Source organism: Podarcis erhardii, assembly GCF_964252035.2.
Source record: "Podarcis erhardii genome assembly, chromosome: 15".
Taxonomy (NCBI): domain Eukaryota; kingdom Metazoa; phylum Chordata; class Lepidosauria; order Squamata; family Lacertidae; genus Podarcis; species Podarcis erhardii.
The window spans coordinates 6425125-6441555 of record NC_138505.1 but is presented as its reverse complement, the minus strand read 5'-3'; positions in this window follow the sequence as shown (position 1 = coordinate 6441555).

Genomic DNA, 16431 nt, shown 5'->3' with positions numbered 1-16431 from the left:
TTCCTGCTACTCCAGGGAGTAGGACTCAAACCAACAATGTCAAATTACAGGAAAAGGGATTCCAATTAAACATTAACAAAAACTTTCTGGTGGTAAGAGCTCTTTAACAGTGGAATGGACTCCCTCTGAAGGTTGTGGACTCGCGTTCCTTGGAGGTTTTTGAGCAGAGGTTGGATGGCCATCCGCCTGGGATTCTGCAGTTGCAATTCCCTCATTGCAGTGGGGTTGGACAAGTTCACCTTAGGAATCTCTTCCAACTCTACACTTCTCTGATTGTAACCCATCTTAGGGGACATGGGTGGCTCTGTGGTATAAACCACTGAGCCTCTTGGGCTTGCTGATCAGAAGGTTGGCGGTTCGAATCCCCACAATGGGGTGAGCTCCTTTTTTTTAATAATAATTTTAATTAATTTTCCAATTTTAAAACAAAGCAACAACAACATACAAACATCAACAAATACAAACAAACACACAAATACAATTTCTTAACCTCATTTTCATAAACCTCCTTTCTCGGACTTCCCCATACCTCACCCTTTTTGCATCCTTATTTTAGAATTTTTCAGCAACCCTTTTTGCCAATTAAATTTAAACTTATTATCTTTCTCAATTTCACCTTAAATCATCAAACAATTTCAGCTGTAATTCTGCATCTTCCTTCCCCTTAACATTTTAGCACTCCTCAATTTTATAGCAGTTCTTAAGATATACTTTAAACTTCTTCCAGTCTTCCTCCACCGTCTCTTTCTCTTGGTCACGGATTCTGCCAGTCATTTCTGCCAATCCCATAAAGTCGATCACTTTCGTCTGCCATTCTTCCAGTGTGGGTAGTTCTTGTGTCTTCCAATACTTTGCTAGAAGAATCCTTGCTGCTGTAGTGGCGTACATAAAGAAGGTCTTATCCTTCCTTGACACCAATTGGCCGACCATGCCCAAGAGGAATGCCTCTGGTTTCTTATGAAAAGTACATTTAAGTACCTTCTTAATTTCATTATAAATCATTTCCCAGAAGGCTTTAATCTTTGGGCAGGTCCACCAAAGATGAAAGAAGGTACCTTCGGTCTCATTGCATTTCCAACATTTATTATTGGGCAGATGATAAATCTTCGCAAGCTTGACTGGGGTCATGTACCACCTGTAAATCATTTTCATAATATTTTCTCTTAGGGCATTACATGCCGTGAATTTAATACCGGTGGTCCATAACTGTTCCCGGTCAGCAAACATAATGTCATGACCTATATCCTGTGCCCATTTGATCATAGCTGACTTAACTGTCTCATCTATTGTATTCCACCTCAGCAACAGATTATACATTCTTGATAAGTTCTTAGTATTGGGTTCTAACAATTCTGTTTCTAATTTCGATTTCTCCACCTGGAAGCCAATTTTCCTGTCTTGTTTAAAAGTCTCCATTATTTGATAATAATGGAGCCAGTCTCGTACCTTAGACTTTATTTTCTCAAAACTCTGTAATTTGAATTTACCACTTTCTTGTTCTAAAATTTCACAATATTTTGGCCATTTAGATTCCATATTAAGTTTCTTCACCTCCTTAGCCTCCATTGGTGATAACCACCTAGGAGTTTTATTTTCCAGCAAATCCTTATATCGAATCCAAACATTATATAATGCTTTCCTAACAATATGGTTTTTGAAACCCTTGTGGACTTTAACCTTGTCATACCATAAGTATGCATGCCAACCAAACCTATTGTCAAATCCTTCCAAGTCCAGAATGTCTGCATTCTCAAGAAGTAGCCAATCTTTCAACCAGCAGAAGGCTGCCGATTCATAGTACAATCTTAAGTCCGGCAGGGCAAACCCCCCTCTTTCTTTTGCATCAGTAAGTATCTTGAATTTTATTCTGGGCTTTTTGCCCTGCCAGACAAATTTAGATATATCTTTCTGCCACTTCTTGAAACAATCTAGTTTATCCACAATTTGTAATGTCTGAAACAAAAATAACATTCTAGGCAATACATTTTGATCACAGCAATTCGGCCTAACAAGGAAAGCTTCAAATTCGACCATATTTCTAGATCTTTCTTTACCTCTGTCCAGCATTTGTCATAATTGTCTTTAAATAAATTCACATTTTTAGATGTCATATTAATCCCCAAATATTTTACTTTCTTTGCCACCATTAACCCAGTTTCTTTTTGGAATCTCTCTCTTTCAACATTTGTTAAATTTTTTTCCCAAAACTTTAGTTTTTTGTTTGTTCAACTTAAATCCTGCCACCTGACCAAAAACTTGAATTAACTCTAGAACTCTTTTTGTACTAGTGTCTGGCTCTTGTAAAGTCAATACTAAGTCATCTGCAAATGCCTTCAATTTATGATGTTTGGCTCCGACCTGGACTCCTTTTACCAGCTGGTCCCCCCTGATCATGTTCAACAAAACCTCCAGGACTGATATAAAGAGTAATGGGGATATTGGGCACCCCTGCCGTGTCCCTTTTTCTATAGGAAGTTCATCAGTAACCACATTATTTACAATTAACTTTGCCTTTTGTTCAGAGTATATTGCACCTATACCATTTTCAAACCTTTGGCCTACCCCCATCCCGTGGAGATTCTTCTTCATGAAGTTCCAAGAAATATTATCAAAGGCTTTCTCCGCGTCCACAAAAATTAAAACTGCCTTTGTATTAATATTTACTGTCAACAATTCCATAATGTCAATTATATTCCTCACATTGTCTGACAAATGTCTTCCTGGGAGAAAGCCTGCCTGGTCCTTATGAATCTCCTCCACCAACACCCTCTTCAGTCTTTTTGCTAAAATGTCAGCAAATATTTTGTAATCCACATTAAGTAATGATATACGGCGGTAGTTCTTGATCTGGTTTTTTTCAGTTTCAGTCTTTGGTATAAGTGTAATAAAAGCTTCTTTCCACGATTCAGGTGCCTTTTTCCCCCTCTAATATTTCATTACAGACCTCTTTAAGCGGCTGTATTAACCATTCCTTCAATGCTTTGTAGTATCTGGAGGTTAGTCCATCTGGTCCTGGAGATTTCCCTAGTTGCATGTTTTGAATGGCACCCTCTATTTCTTGATCTGTTATTTTCTCATTTAAAACCAACATACTTTGTTGCGAGATTTTTTGTAATCCATATTTCTTAAGAAAATCTTCTATTTCTCCTTCGTTTTCCGGCCCTTGTGCATATAATCTTCTGAAATAACTCTGAAAGCAGTTACTGATCTCATTTGGTTTAGAGATGTTCTTTCCATCCACCTCCAAGCTTGTGACTGTGTTCAATTTCTGTCTCTTCTTCAATTGCCACGCTAGAAGTTTCCCACATTTGTCCGCTGATTCGAATGTCCTCTGTCTCATTTGCTTGATTTTCCATTCTATCTCCTGATTCATCAATTCCATATACTGCATCTGGTAGAACTTAATTTCCCTCAAAATCTCATGAGACTTTGGTTTAGACCTCAGTTTCTTTTCTCCTTCTTTTATTTTTTCCAAAATTTTATCTTTCTTCTCATTTTGTTTCTTCCTCTTCAAAGAATTCTGTTGTATTAAGAAACCTCGCATCACAGCCTTGCTTGCATCCCAAATCACTCTTTTCTCGACATCTGTCCTCAGATTTATCTCAAAATAGTCCTTCAAAGTTTTTTGGGCCTTTTTGTAAATCTCAACATCTCTAAAAAGGGTGTCATTCATTCTCCATCTGAAGGAACCAGCTGTTGTTAATTTCATTTCCATCTTTACTGCGTTATGGTCGGAGCATGTCTTTGGGCAGATTTCCACTTTTTTTATCTTTGGAGCCATTCCACTAGTAGTCCATATTTGATCTATTCTTGTCCATGTCATCTGTGCCTCTGAGAAAAATGTTCCCTCTCTCTCGAGAGGGTTTCTTGTTCTCCAGATATCAATCAAGTCCATATTTTCAGTAATTTCAAAGAAAGTCTTAGGTAGTCTCCCGTCCTTAGAAACCACCTGTCTTTGTGCTTTATCCATATTTGTAGAAACCACACCATTCATATCTCCTAACAAAATCACCTTATAATCCAGATAGTCCATTAATGTCTCATGCAATTTCTTGTAAAATTCTGCCTTCCCTTCATTTGGTGCATAAATGCCAACTGTCAAAATTTTTTCTCCTTGGATTTGTATCTCAATTGCCAAAATTCTTCCATGTTCATCTTTAAAAATCAGTTTTGGGGCCAATTTCTCCTTTGCGTAGATCACCACTCCTCTTTTCTTGACTTTATCTGATGAAATAAATTCCTGTCCTAATCTTTTATTTATAAGCAATCTTCTATGTGCCCTTGTCACGTGGGTTTCTTGTAAACAAATCAAATCCAATTGTTCTCTTTTCAGAATATGAAAAACCTCATGCCTTTTTCTGGGAAGATTCAGTCCATTACAGTTCCAGGTTAAAAATCGCAGAGACATTGTTAATTAGTTACCTCCAGCTGCGTCCAGCAACTGTTCCTCTTCCATTGGTGACTTAAGTCCAAATGTCAGGTTTCCAAGATCTGTATCAGAAGTCGAATCTAGCACTCCTTTCAAAAGGTCTTCCTCGTTTCTGTCCAGGAATTGTTCTTTATCTTGCACTGTTCTTATTTTAACTTTCTTTCCTTTAAAGTTAAAAGACAAACCTTGTGGAAATTCCCACCTAAAAGGTATGTTGTTCTTCTTCAGGAGGTCAACCAGATTCTTATAAAAAGTTCTTACCTCCAGAATGTATTTTGGGATGTCCTTGTAAATTTGCACAGAAGCATTTCCAATCTGAAGAGTTCTCTGGTAATGCAAGTTTAGTATTTTATCTCTTTCCTCTTTAGATCTCAAAGTTATCAGACAATCCCTTGGGATCTTCCTACCTTGCCTTCTGCCCAATCTGAAGGCGGTTGTTATCTTAAATTCTTCTTCCTCTGAGTTTACCTGCCAAAATTCTGAAAATTCTTTTGTGAGAAAGTCCACTAGGTTGTCCCCTTCACTTTCAGGGACCAATCTAAGTCTTAGGTTCCTCTCCTTCCTCTGCATCTCCCACAAAGACAGGGCCGCCTCATGTTGGTCAAGCTTCTTACAAACTGGTATTAAGTTTTCCTGTGTGGTTTCAGCAGTAAATTTAGCTTCTTCTGCAATTTTTCGGATTGTAGCATTTTCTTGAACCAATTTATTTATAGTTTCTGTATTAGATGTAATGCTTTTAGTATTTAGATCTAATTTTGTTGTAAGTTCTGTCAGTTGTTTAGTATTTTCTGTGCTCTGCTTTGTCAAATTTTCTACGGATTCATTTATTTTAAGTAGTGCTTGTGTCACTGAATCCATGAATACACTTATTCCTTTTTCCTGTCCAGCTGCACCTGTTGGCAATAAGCCTGATATTGAGCCCCTTTTCTTTTGTGCAGCTTTAGCTTTAGATCTTGTTGCTATCTCTTCTGCAGAGCCGCTCATGTCCCAAGGTTGTTCCCACAGGAACTGCTCTTAAGTGGAAAAATCCAGTGACTTGTTTTTTGATAGTCTATGTTGCAACTGTTACTTTTCAACCCTCTAGAGGGAGCAATTCAGTGTATCCAATAAGCAGAAGAAACAAAGAAACCACAAGCCCTCAGAGGGAGAAAGTTTTTAACAACAACCTTTCAATCTTCTAATTGCAACAATGTTGCTTCTATAGAGTCCCAAAAATTATATCCAATAAGGTCTCCGCTTTGCAGCAGGTCTTGTCTGACAGTTGCCTGTCAAAGTGCTTCACCCAGGCAGTCTGTTCCCAGAGTCAGAGACAGCAGAAATTTTTCCCTTAAATTTTCTCTCATGCAGGTTAAGCCAAATTCCCTTTTCTTCTTCCCCCCCGCTCCTGCTTGCTGGGGGGGGGGGGAGTTGAAATTCAATGTTGAAGTTAAACCGTTCAAAAAGTTAAGTTACTTTTCCTTCAATTGCAGCTTTCTAATTCTGTTGCTTTAAGAATCATGCAGTCCGGGGGAGGCAGACATCCTTTATTTACCGTCCCCGATTTCGGCCAAATTTCAAATGCTTTTTTATAGTCCCAATAAGGTCTCCAATCCTACTTACGGGTATTCAATTTCAGTCCAAATTTCAGGAAGGAATCGGCGCTCTCCGCCTATGGCGACGCGGCTTCAATTCACGGGCTGGGTAGCGACTCTCAGCACCGCACGTACCCCCAATGCTCCTCCGGAGCCTTTAAAAAGGCTCTTTTGCAGTAAAGGGGGGCGCAAATGGTGCCCACTGAGTCTCCTTGCTCACAGGCTTCCGCGCCTGTGATTTTAGGGGTCCCCGCTTCGCCGTAGCGGTCAGACCCGAACTCGTGAAGCAGTCCTCCTTCGGAGCTCGAAGAGAGGACCGCCATTAAGCGCCGGCGCTGACCAGAAGTCCATCAACGGGGTGAGCTCCTGTTGCTCAGTCCCTGCTCCTGCCAACCTAGCAGTTCGAAAGCACAAAGTATAAGTAGATAAATAGGTACCACTCCAGCGGGAAGGTAAACGGCATTTACGTGTGCTGCTCTGGTTGCGCCAGAAGTGGCTTAGTCATGCTGGCCACGTGACCCAGAAAAACTGTCTGTGGACAAACGCTGGCTCCCTCAGCCTGTAAAGCAAGATGAGCACCGCAACCCCAGAGTTTGGGTCTCTGGCCACATAATCAAAAGCATGGTTGGGAAAGATGAAATTCAGTGCTAATACACCTTTGAACAGCAAGTGAAAGAGACTCATGAGACAGATGATAGTTGGAGCCCAGCAACATCTAGAAGGCCCATGGGTTACACCTCCTTGATGTAAGCTAACACATCATGATCCCTAGCTAGCAGGACCAGTGGTCAGGGATGGTGGGAATTGTAGTCTCAAAACATCTGGAGGGCCGAGTTGGAGGAAGTCTGCCCTAGGTCTTGACCAGGTGACTGCTGTTCAGGTGTGTGACCTCCACATTTAGAATCAACAGCAATCAGGCAATAGCTACGTTTCTAAAGACAAAAGAAGGATTGCATGTGATATAAATAGTTGATTATACTCAGTGCTAACTAGCACATGGAATCAAATTAGCTTTTATTAGAACAGCACACGTTTCAAAGGGATTGCTTGGCTACACTGAGATAGAATGTGGCACTTTATGAACTGGAAGCACAGGAGAGATTGCATACTGAATTCAGGTCTTGGGTTGGGGTTTCCAGCAACAATCTAAGGAGAGTCGGGAACCAAGTGTAAGGAATTGTGTCAGGGAGACAGCCAAGAACCGGAGCAGAAGAAAACCCATCAAAAGACATGAGAGCTAGTTCATGAGAGGTAATAAAAGGCAAATAAATATGGGTGCCCCCAAATCTTCTCTCATCGTCAATGTAAACCAATAAATATACCTAAAGAGAACCTACACAATTGAAACTGACATAAAACCCCACGTACGTACCAAGTTGACAAAACAAGATAATGTGTAAGATTACTTCCCATCCTCTACCCTCTTCCCCTACCTTTGGATATTATATTGTTCTACATTTTACATTGAACGTAACCAGAATACTTTATAATCTGACCCCCTCCCCCGAATAAAGTGAAGGACGTACGTTCTCTGTAGTTCATGAAAATTTTAATAATTCCCCCCCCCCCCAAAAAAAATGCATGGGAGCAAACATAGGAAGCTGCCTTATACCAAGTTGTCAAGCTCAGGATTGTGTACAATGGTAGTAGCTCTCTGGCGTTTCATACAGGGTTTTTCCTAGCTCTACCTGGAGAAGGTAGGACCTTCTGCATGCAAAGTTGATGTTCTACCTCTAAGCTATTTCACCTCCAATCAAAAGAGGAGAAAAAGCTCTTAGTAAAAATATATGCTTAAAGACAAATATAACATGCATGCGTCACACACTTTGTTAATCTGAATTTGACTCCAGAAAAAAGCTTGGGTTGATGACACCCATAATCAATGCGCTTCATTGATGTATTTTTTGTCAAATAGGATTTAGTAGTCAACCATGAATACAGCCATCAATGCACAAGAAGGAAGGTTTTTATGGGGTATAATAACCTGAGAATAGATCATGAGCAGTGAGTAAAGCAATTAGATGTGTTTTAGATGCAAGGCTTGAAGCCAATCTCTGCAAGGAACTAATTTAAGACCTTTGTCATGTTCAAATAACAATGCCATGTGACCAGTTAGAACCGTATATAAAGGCCTGCAGTCTGAAGTGCCACCATCAACATTTGCTGACTTCCAACAGAATCTCTGCAACTACTGAACTCAAGTGAGTATGATCAAAGAAAATCTGTTCAGTTTTCATATGCTATATGGTTCGGCATAGCTAGGTGTTCTGTTTCTGTGATCTTTCCACATTGTGGAGGGGAGCTGTACTTGTTGCATTTGTGCATCTTCTATGAGGGTTTGACTCCCAGAAGCTGAAAGAACTCCCAGGAGTAGCAAGGTTGGCAGGCAATCCTTCTTGCTTCAGTGATGTACAATGGTACCTCGGGTTACATATGCTTCAGGTTACAGACTCCGCTAACCCAGAAATATTACTTCGGGTTAAGAACTTTGCTTCAGGATGAGAACAGAAATAGTGCTCCGGCGCAGCGGCAGCAGGAGGGCCCATTAGCTAAAGTGGTGCTTCTGGTTAAGAACAGTTTCAGGTTAAGAATGGACCTCCAGAGTTCTTAACCCAAGGTACCACTTACATTGATTTCTCAGCTCCATTGTTTAATTATCAGACAAGTATGGCAGGACTATTTGAGAGGGAAAGGTGATGCACACACATACACTGTGTATATGTACCTATGGATTGCCTGAGGTCCATCCATCCAATCCCCTCCTGTATGTTCAATGTTGTTCTATTGTGTGTTTCAGATCCCTCTCTCTCACTCAAGATGGCCTGTTGTGGAACTTCGTGCAGTTCTGGATGTGGTGGCGGATCTGGTGCCGGCAGTGGTGGAGTGTTGGTTGACACTGGCAACACCTCAGTTGTGAGTGTCCAACCTGGCGGTTGCTCCCTGACGGTTCCAGGACCCCGTCTTGTCTCCCACGGCAGTTCCCAAGTGTCTTGCCGCTGTGTGTGCGCTTCCGAATGCTGCCCACCCTCCAGCTGTGGATCTTCTGGGGGTGGACATGGAGGCTCTGGCCCAGGCATGAGAGTCGACATGAGCTACCCAGGCTATGATGTGATCATGCCAGGAGCATTCATGTGCAGCACTGCCCACTGTGGTAGGGTCTCCAGCTCATGCTGTGAACCATGCTGTGGTCCATGTTAAGCCATTATGAAGAATCATCTCTGGATCACCGAACGTGCAAGAAGACCATGGAACATTACTGGGCAAAATAGGGTTGTCTTCTCAGAGGGTTGAGCACCTTCCACTCTTGCCATCTTGGTGGGATTGCTGGGTCCTCAGCCTCTGTGTCTACTTTGCCTGGCAATGTCTTTCTCTGCCTCTATTCCAACATTTTCCTTGTATCTTTTCCTGCTCTTATCATTCACTCTTTTCTTTCAAATATCTTCACTGTAAAGCCATAACCCTCTCCACTGTGGAAGGGGATGGTTGCTTCCTACAAACATCTCAATAGATTGTACTCATCTCTTCTTTTCTGTCATTAAAAACTTCAGAAAAGCAAATGATTTTTTCTCTCTGCTTCATTTTTAGCATACTATTTATCAATTATATTGTCATACCACGTAGACGATGAATGCAATGTTGCGTGCACATTTCCGTGAAATTTCCTCAGAAAGGAATTGATAGCAATTTTTGAGGTGCTCCAACATTAAGACAAGCACAATTGTTGAGGAAGGGCCACAGTTCAGTGACAGTGCATCTGCTTTTCATGCAGAACATCTCAGGGTTCAATCCCCAATATCTCCACATTATGCTAGGTGAGTCGTTCTGCCAGAAACCCTGGATAGCCTCTTCCAGACAGTGCAGACAAATACTGAGATAGATGGAAGCATGTCTTGCCTTTGTACAAGTAGCTCTTCTGTTCCTTCTGTTCTTGGGAAAAGGTTGTATCTCTGTGCTAAAACATCTGCTTTGCATGCAGGTCTCAGGTCCAGTTTCCAAAATCCCCAGGCATATTTGGGAAAGTGAATTGAAAGGACACAAGTTTCCCAACTTATGTTTTAGGGGAACATCCCTAACCTAATGGTAAAGCATATACTTTGCATGCAGAAAACTCCCACATTCCATCTCAGTTTCTTTAGGTAGGGTCGTCAATGTCCCCTGTCTGAAACCCTGGATAGCCACTACTAGTCAATGTAGGGATTACTGAGGTTAGATGGAACAATGATTTGACTTTGTTTAAGACAGCAACCTCCGTTGCCCCATATAAATATTAGGAAGATGTAATTTTTGATACAGATTATTTATGTTCTGGAGTGGGATTGAGTGCCACAAACATCTAGAGTAGCATCAGTTTCTCCACCCACTGGTGGAGGAAGAGGAGTGAGGGGGAGCGTGCCACCCCCGGCAGCACGATCCCGGTGGAGTGCCATTGCTGCTGCCCCCCCCCCGCCCGCACTGGGCGCCATCCCCCTGCAGGCAGTATGCTACACCTCCAGGATGCGCACCAGCCCTGCCACCCCCCCAGTGCTGGAGCATGAAGCTCCACCACTGTCACCACAACGAAAATGAAATATGAGCTTAACATGAGGAATATTGTGGAAAGCAGATAGATTTTCAGTATGGCTAGTAACACTGTTGCAGATATTTGTGCATGTTGCCCCCATTTCATTCCCAGAAATTCTTTATTGGGAAGGGAGTATAGGACCAGGCAAGCGTCATCCTATTATGGAATTGGACAAGGGAGGGCAAGGCTATCAATGGCAACTAGCTAAGATGACTATATTCTACCACCATTGGTGGAAGCTATATTTCTCTGAATACTTGTTACTGGAAATCACTGGTGGGCAGTGTGCTCTTGTGCTCAGGTCCTGCTTGAGGGTTCCCCATAGAGACATCTGGTTGGCCACTGTGAAAAATGGATGCTGGACTAGATGAGCCATTTACCTGAACCAACAAGCTCATCTTATGGTCTTATTATGACCAGCTGCAGAATGGCATGTGGTGTCTCCAGCTCACCAGCCCCATATTCCCTGATGGGATATGGGGAAACCAACAAGTAGACAACTCATGGCCAGTCCAATGCATTTTGCTGTGAAAGTCAAAGGACAAGATGGTGCACTGACCCCATTCCATGGACCAAAGTTTGGTAGCTGAACCTTACTTTAGCACTGGTGAAGGAACAGCAACCTCCAGCACAACTGCAGAGTCATAAGCTACCCTAAAAATGCAAGGAAGGCTGAATGGTACACATAGCTCTGCGAACATAGGAAGCTGACTTACACTGAGCCAGATCATTGGTTGACCTAACTCAGGATCATTTTACACTCACCAACATTGTCTCTGTAGGGTTTCATGCAGGGGTCTTTCCTAACCCTACTGTCAGGCATGGAAGATCCTCTCCTTCCCTGGTAGCATCAAAGGCAAGACGATCAAGCCAGTTCGTATTTATGGTTTTTATTTAGTCATCTGGGTACAAGACAAAGAATCCACATCTCCACGCAAAGGACTCTGAGTCCCTCCTCTTCAGTCCCCAGCAACATCCTGAGTACCCACAGAAGGTCCCAGGAGTCACACCTGTGCATTCTCTGCTCTTGAATGCGGAGTGATCGACAAGCCCTTGGAGAAGGAGGATCTCCCAGACTCTCCAGGGAGGTCTCTGCTGGCTGCTCTCTCACACCCCCTCCTCCACTATCTCGTAACTAGGCAGTTCTTCATTCAGCTGTAATTCAGCCCTGTCCCCTTCTCCTCTTGAAACTGCTGGAGACAAGGGGAGGTGGGTGTGGTAAACCTTCCCTCCTCCTCTTCTGAGAGGAGCCGAGCAGACCAAGGGGACACTTCCCAAGCTTCATGCTCAGTCCAGTTCCTGACACCTACCTGGAGATCTCAAGAACAGAAGCCAAGACTTTTCCAAAGGGAAGAGTTCTTTCGCACTCCACAAGGAAAACTGACCCAGGGCTGCTGGTCTTACAGTTAGGCAGAATGGCTAAAACAACAAAATCCATTGAAGATCTAAAATGTCTACAGTGTTTTTTCTCCGTTGTTGTTTAGTCATTTAGTTGTGTCTGACACTTTGTGACCCCATGAACCAGAGCACGCCAAGGCACTCCTGTCTTCCACTGCCTCCTGCAGTTTGGTCAAACTCATGCTGGTGACTTCGAGAACACTGTCCAACCATCTGGTCCTCTGTCGTCCCCTTCTCCTTGTGCCCTCAGTCTTTCCCAACATCAGGGTATTTTCCAGGGAGTCTTCTCTTCTCATGAGGTGGCCAAAGTCTTGGAGCCTCAGCTTCAGGATCTGTCCTTCCAGTGAGCACTCAGGGCTGATTTCCTTAAGAATGGATAGGTTTGATCTTCTTGCAGTCCATGGTTTTGCTCTTTAGTTTGTACTAAAAGATTTGTGCCTCTGGCAAGGCATGAGCTTTTAAAGTTTCCCAGAGTGAAGAACAGACAGACCCAATGAGCTTAAGACACTACATGTGCAAAGCCGTTTTCATGGGAAATCATGGGAGAACAAAAGAATGCATGTGAAGAAAGGGGTAGGGGAATAGAGACATTGTGTCAGACCATGTCCTCTGGTGCAAATGAAATTTAGCACATGCTGGTATATTGGTCAAAAAGTCATTGGTCAAAAAAGTTCCATCATGCAACAGGTCCTGCAGTATGAAAGGAGTGTTAGAAAACAGGACAGAAGTGCTGCCATTATAATCAGGAAAAGCAACACAATAACCTCCATGTCTGAACGCACCCCTAGCCTGGTGCCTTCAGGGAATAATATCGCATCATCACCATTACTGAAGTAAGATTCAACTAATTGTCATTGGTACGTTGCTTTTTAATTAGCCGTGGTACATGGAACGGGGATGCCTTCTTGCCCTTCAACTCAGCCAACAAAATGTCTTGGGCTGGTCCTGGGCTCACCAAACCCCAGATCATAGGAGCCAACTCCTAGGGGCCAAGGGGGCATTGCCCCCCAATATAATATTTTAGGGGCCAGGGGCCCCCAAAGCTGATGGGCGTTGTCATTCAAATGGTGTGTGTGCACCACATCATGTGATCAATTATGCGAGGCAGGACTTACTTGTCCCCTGCCCCCAACAATATTTTATTCAAGTTGGCACCCCTGCCCCAGATTCAGGCTTCTGCCCCTTAACTGTCGGCCTTCTCCTTATCTGTGTAGGGCCACCCCCACCCATTGCTCTAGATATAGTAGATTAATGTATGTGCAATGGAATTCCTGTCAGCAATTAACTTGATATAATTTGAAATCTGCATTGGAGACTATTGGTGTTTTGCAACTTTGACCTGTTGCAGGACCTTAGCCAGACCTTAGCAGAGCATACGCAGAGTTCCAGAAAGCAATCAGTTGCAGGCAGGGTGGACAAAGCAGGAACAAAACGATGTTGCCAGTAACTTGATTACTTATAGGTGTTTATGATTTCCAGCAGGCTTCAAGTTACTATATACAAGAACAGAACAGAAACAGATCTTAACTAGCTCTCTCTTAACAAACTCCAAATGACTCTCAGACTCCACACTGACCAACAAACTTTCCAGTCAGTAAGGTCATAAGTCATCATGCCTGTGTGAGACCTCAACCAATGGTTGAACTGCATCCAAGGTCCCTCATCTCCAGGCTCAGTCATCTCTGCTCAGTCATCCTTGGCTTTCGGCCAACACTTGACTCTGTGTGAAGCTGCACAGAATGGCACGTAGTCCAAAAAAACCAACATTGGAGAACTATTCTGTAGGAGTTGGACAATTATCTGGGATTGCCTGTTTTGTTGCTATCATTTTGAGCTAAGAGATATAATCCTTGTCTGCCCTCATGAGGTGAAGCTGAAGAATATGACTTAGAGAATATGTGAGTAAAGGCTGTTCCGATAAAAGTCTGTAAAATTAAGCATGGGTTGGAGAAAGTAGATAGATAAAAGTTTTTCTCTCCAGAAGACTCAGGACACAAAACAGAAAGCACTCCTTCACACAATGCGCAGTGAAACTATGGAAGTGGCTCCCACAAGGGCCACAAACTTGGCCACAAATGTGGATGGATTTAAAGAAGGCTTAGACAAATTCATGGTGGATAATAAGGCTGTCAACAGCTAATAGTCATTCTGGGTATGTTCTACTTCCATGGCTGGAGGCAGTGATGCTTGTGAATACCACTTGGTTGAACATGCAGGTCCTGTTTTTGGGATTCCCACGGGCATCTGCTTGGCCACTGTGAGAACAAGATCCTGGAGATGGGCCCTTGGTCTGATCCAGCTGGCTGTTCTTACATTATGTTCATGGGGATTCCCACAGAATGTAGACAATCAGGCTGGAACTGCCATACCTGTCTAGCCCAGGTTGCTACACTGGTCTGGTGAGTGAAAGCCTCTCTAGATGCACAGCTGAAGGATGTGGGTGGAGCACAAAAAAACAAACCTCTCCCTGGCGTTTTCCAAAGAGCCAAAGCAAACAGGTGAGGTCTCTGTGGCAGCAGGCAATGCTGACACCTACCGATGTCTGTACAAAATAGTCCTAAGAGAATATGGTGAGAAATTGGACCAGGAGTTCGGAAGGCTCCACTCTCATGGTCACAGCCAGGCATGTCCTATTGCAGGAAGCTCCATTCAATCACCACCCCTTTCCCTGTAACATACATTCAGTATTTCATGGCAGTGAGCACTCACACTTTAAAATGTGGGTGCCCTTTGTGGGATCGGGTGTGGTGCTACAGTTCCCAGGGAACTTACTAGTACAGAGGGGGCTGGCTTGCCTCTCACTGTTATTACAGTGGTACCTCGGGTTAAGTACTTATTTCATTCCGGATGTCCATTCTTAACCTGAAACTTTTCTTAACATGAAGCACCACTTTAGCTAATGGGGCCTCCTGCTGCTGCCGCGCCGCTGGAGCACGATTTCTGTTCTCATCCTGAAGCAAAGTTCTGAACCTGAAGTACTATTTTTGGGTTAGCGGAGGCTGTAACCTGAAGCATATGTAACCTGAAGCGTATGTAACCCGAGGTACCATTGTATTTGAAGGTTCACGCCCAGCCTCAGTTCAGTGGTACCTCGGGTTACAGACGCTTTGGGTTACAGACGCTTTGGGTTACAAACTCAGCTAACCAGGAAGTGGTTGCTCCAGGTTAAGAACTTTGCCCCGGGATAAGAACAAAAATCACATGCCACTGGCACAGCAGCAGCAGGAGGCTCCATTAGCGAAAGCACGCCTCTAGTTAAGAACAGTTTCAGGTTAAAAACGGACCTCCAGAACAAATTAAGTTCTTAACCCAAGGTACCACTGTAATCAAGTTTCTTGCTGGGAGGTGGGGCCAGCCCCATTCATAAATAGGGGGTGGAGCTGACAATAGCCAGGCAGTCATCTCTGGAGCTTCACCCTCCCTACTCTCCCTTTGTTTAATGCTTTCTTGTTGCAGATTAACTTTTTCTCCCTGTTAAGTGTGCACTGCTACGGTCTTTGACTGGTTGCTGTTGAAGGACCAGGAAGAAATTTTCCTGCATTGGCAGGTTTTGTCTTCCCCATAGCAATTAGTCACAACTTTGGTGGTTATGGCCTTGGGTGGAATCCTTTAGTCTTTTCTTCCCTATATGGGGTGTGTGTGTGTGTGTGAAGTGGTGATTCACCCCCCTGCAGCGGCAATTCTAGGGTCCCCCTCTTAAAGGGGCTATATAATGGCTGTCACTGACCATACACTGAAAGATCGTCAGTGAACTACCCTGCATGTGGGGATATGGGCTGGGCTGCCTGCTACACTTACGTCTCGCAGAGCACCCCCATATCCCATTTACCCTGATGTGCCCCAGTTCCCCCAGCTGGGGGGGGGGGCTGGGAGGGATACACGCCCAAGGCCTAAGCCAAAGTCTTCCTACATTCGGAAGTTTAATAAAGTTGTGGCCTAATTTTTAATTCCATAACGTTGTCAGAGTCTTTATTCCTTTCTTATGATCCCTGGGGGCTGGGGCTGTCGTGCCTGGTCATGTAATTAAGTATGTTCAGTCCTCATTGGTTGAGTTTGGGTCCTCCTCCATCCCCATCAACTCAGGCAGCATGGCCAATGGCCTGGGATGGTGGGAGTTGGAGTCCAGAAATATCTGGAGGGCAACAGGTTGAAGAAGGATGTCCTAGGAGCATCCCTTTAAATCAACCCTTGTGCAAGATGTAGGGTACATGGTGTCCTCCAGACATTAGGAACATAGGAAATTGACTTATACCTAACCAGGCTACTGGTTCTCCAGGTCAGTATGGCCTACACTGACTGGCAGTTTCTCAACAGGGTTTCAGACCTGCCAGGAGATTCTGAAGACGTGGGACCTTCTGTATGGAAAGCAGGTCTTTAGGCACCCAGCTCCTATCAGCTGCAGCCGACATGATCAGGGATGATGAGACCTGGACTCCAGCAAAATCTGGATGGCTCCCCATTCCTGCCAAAAA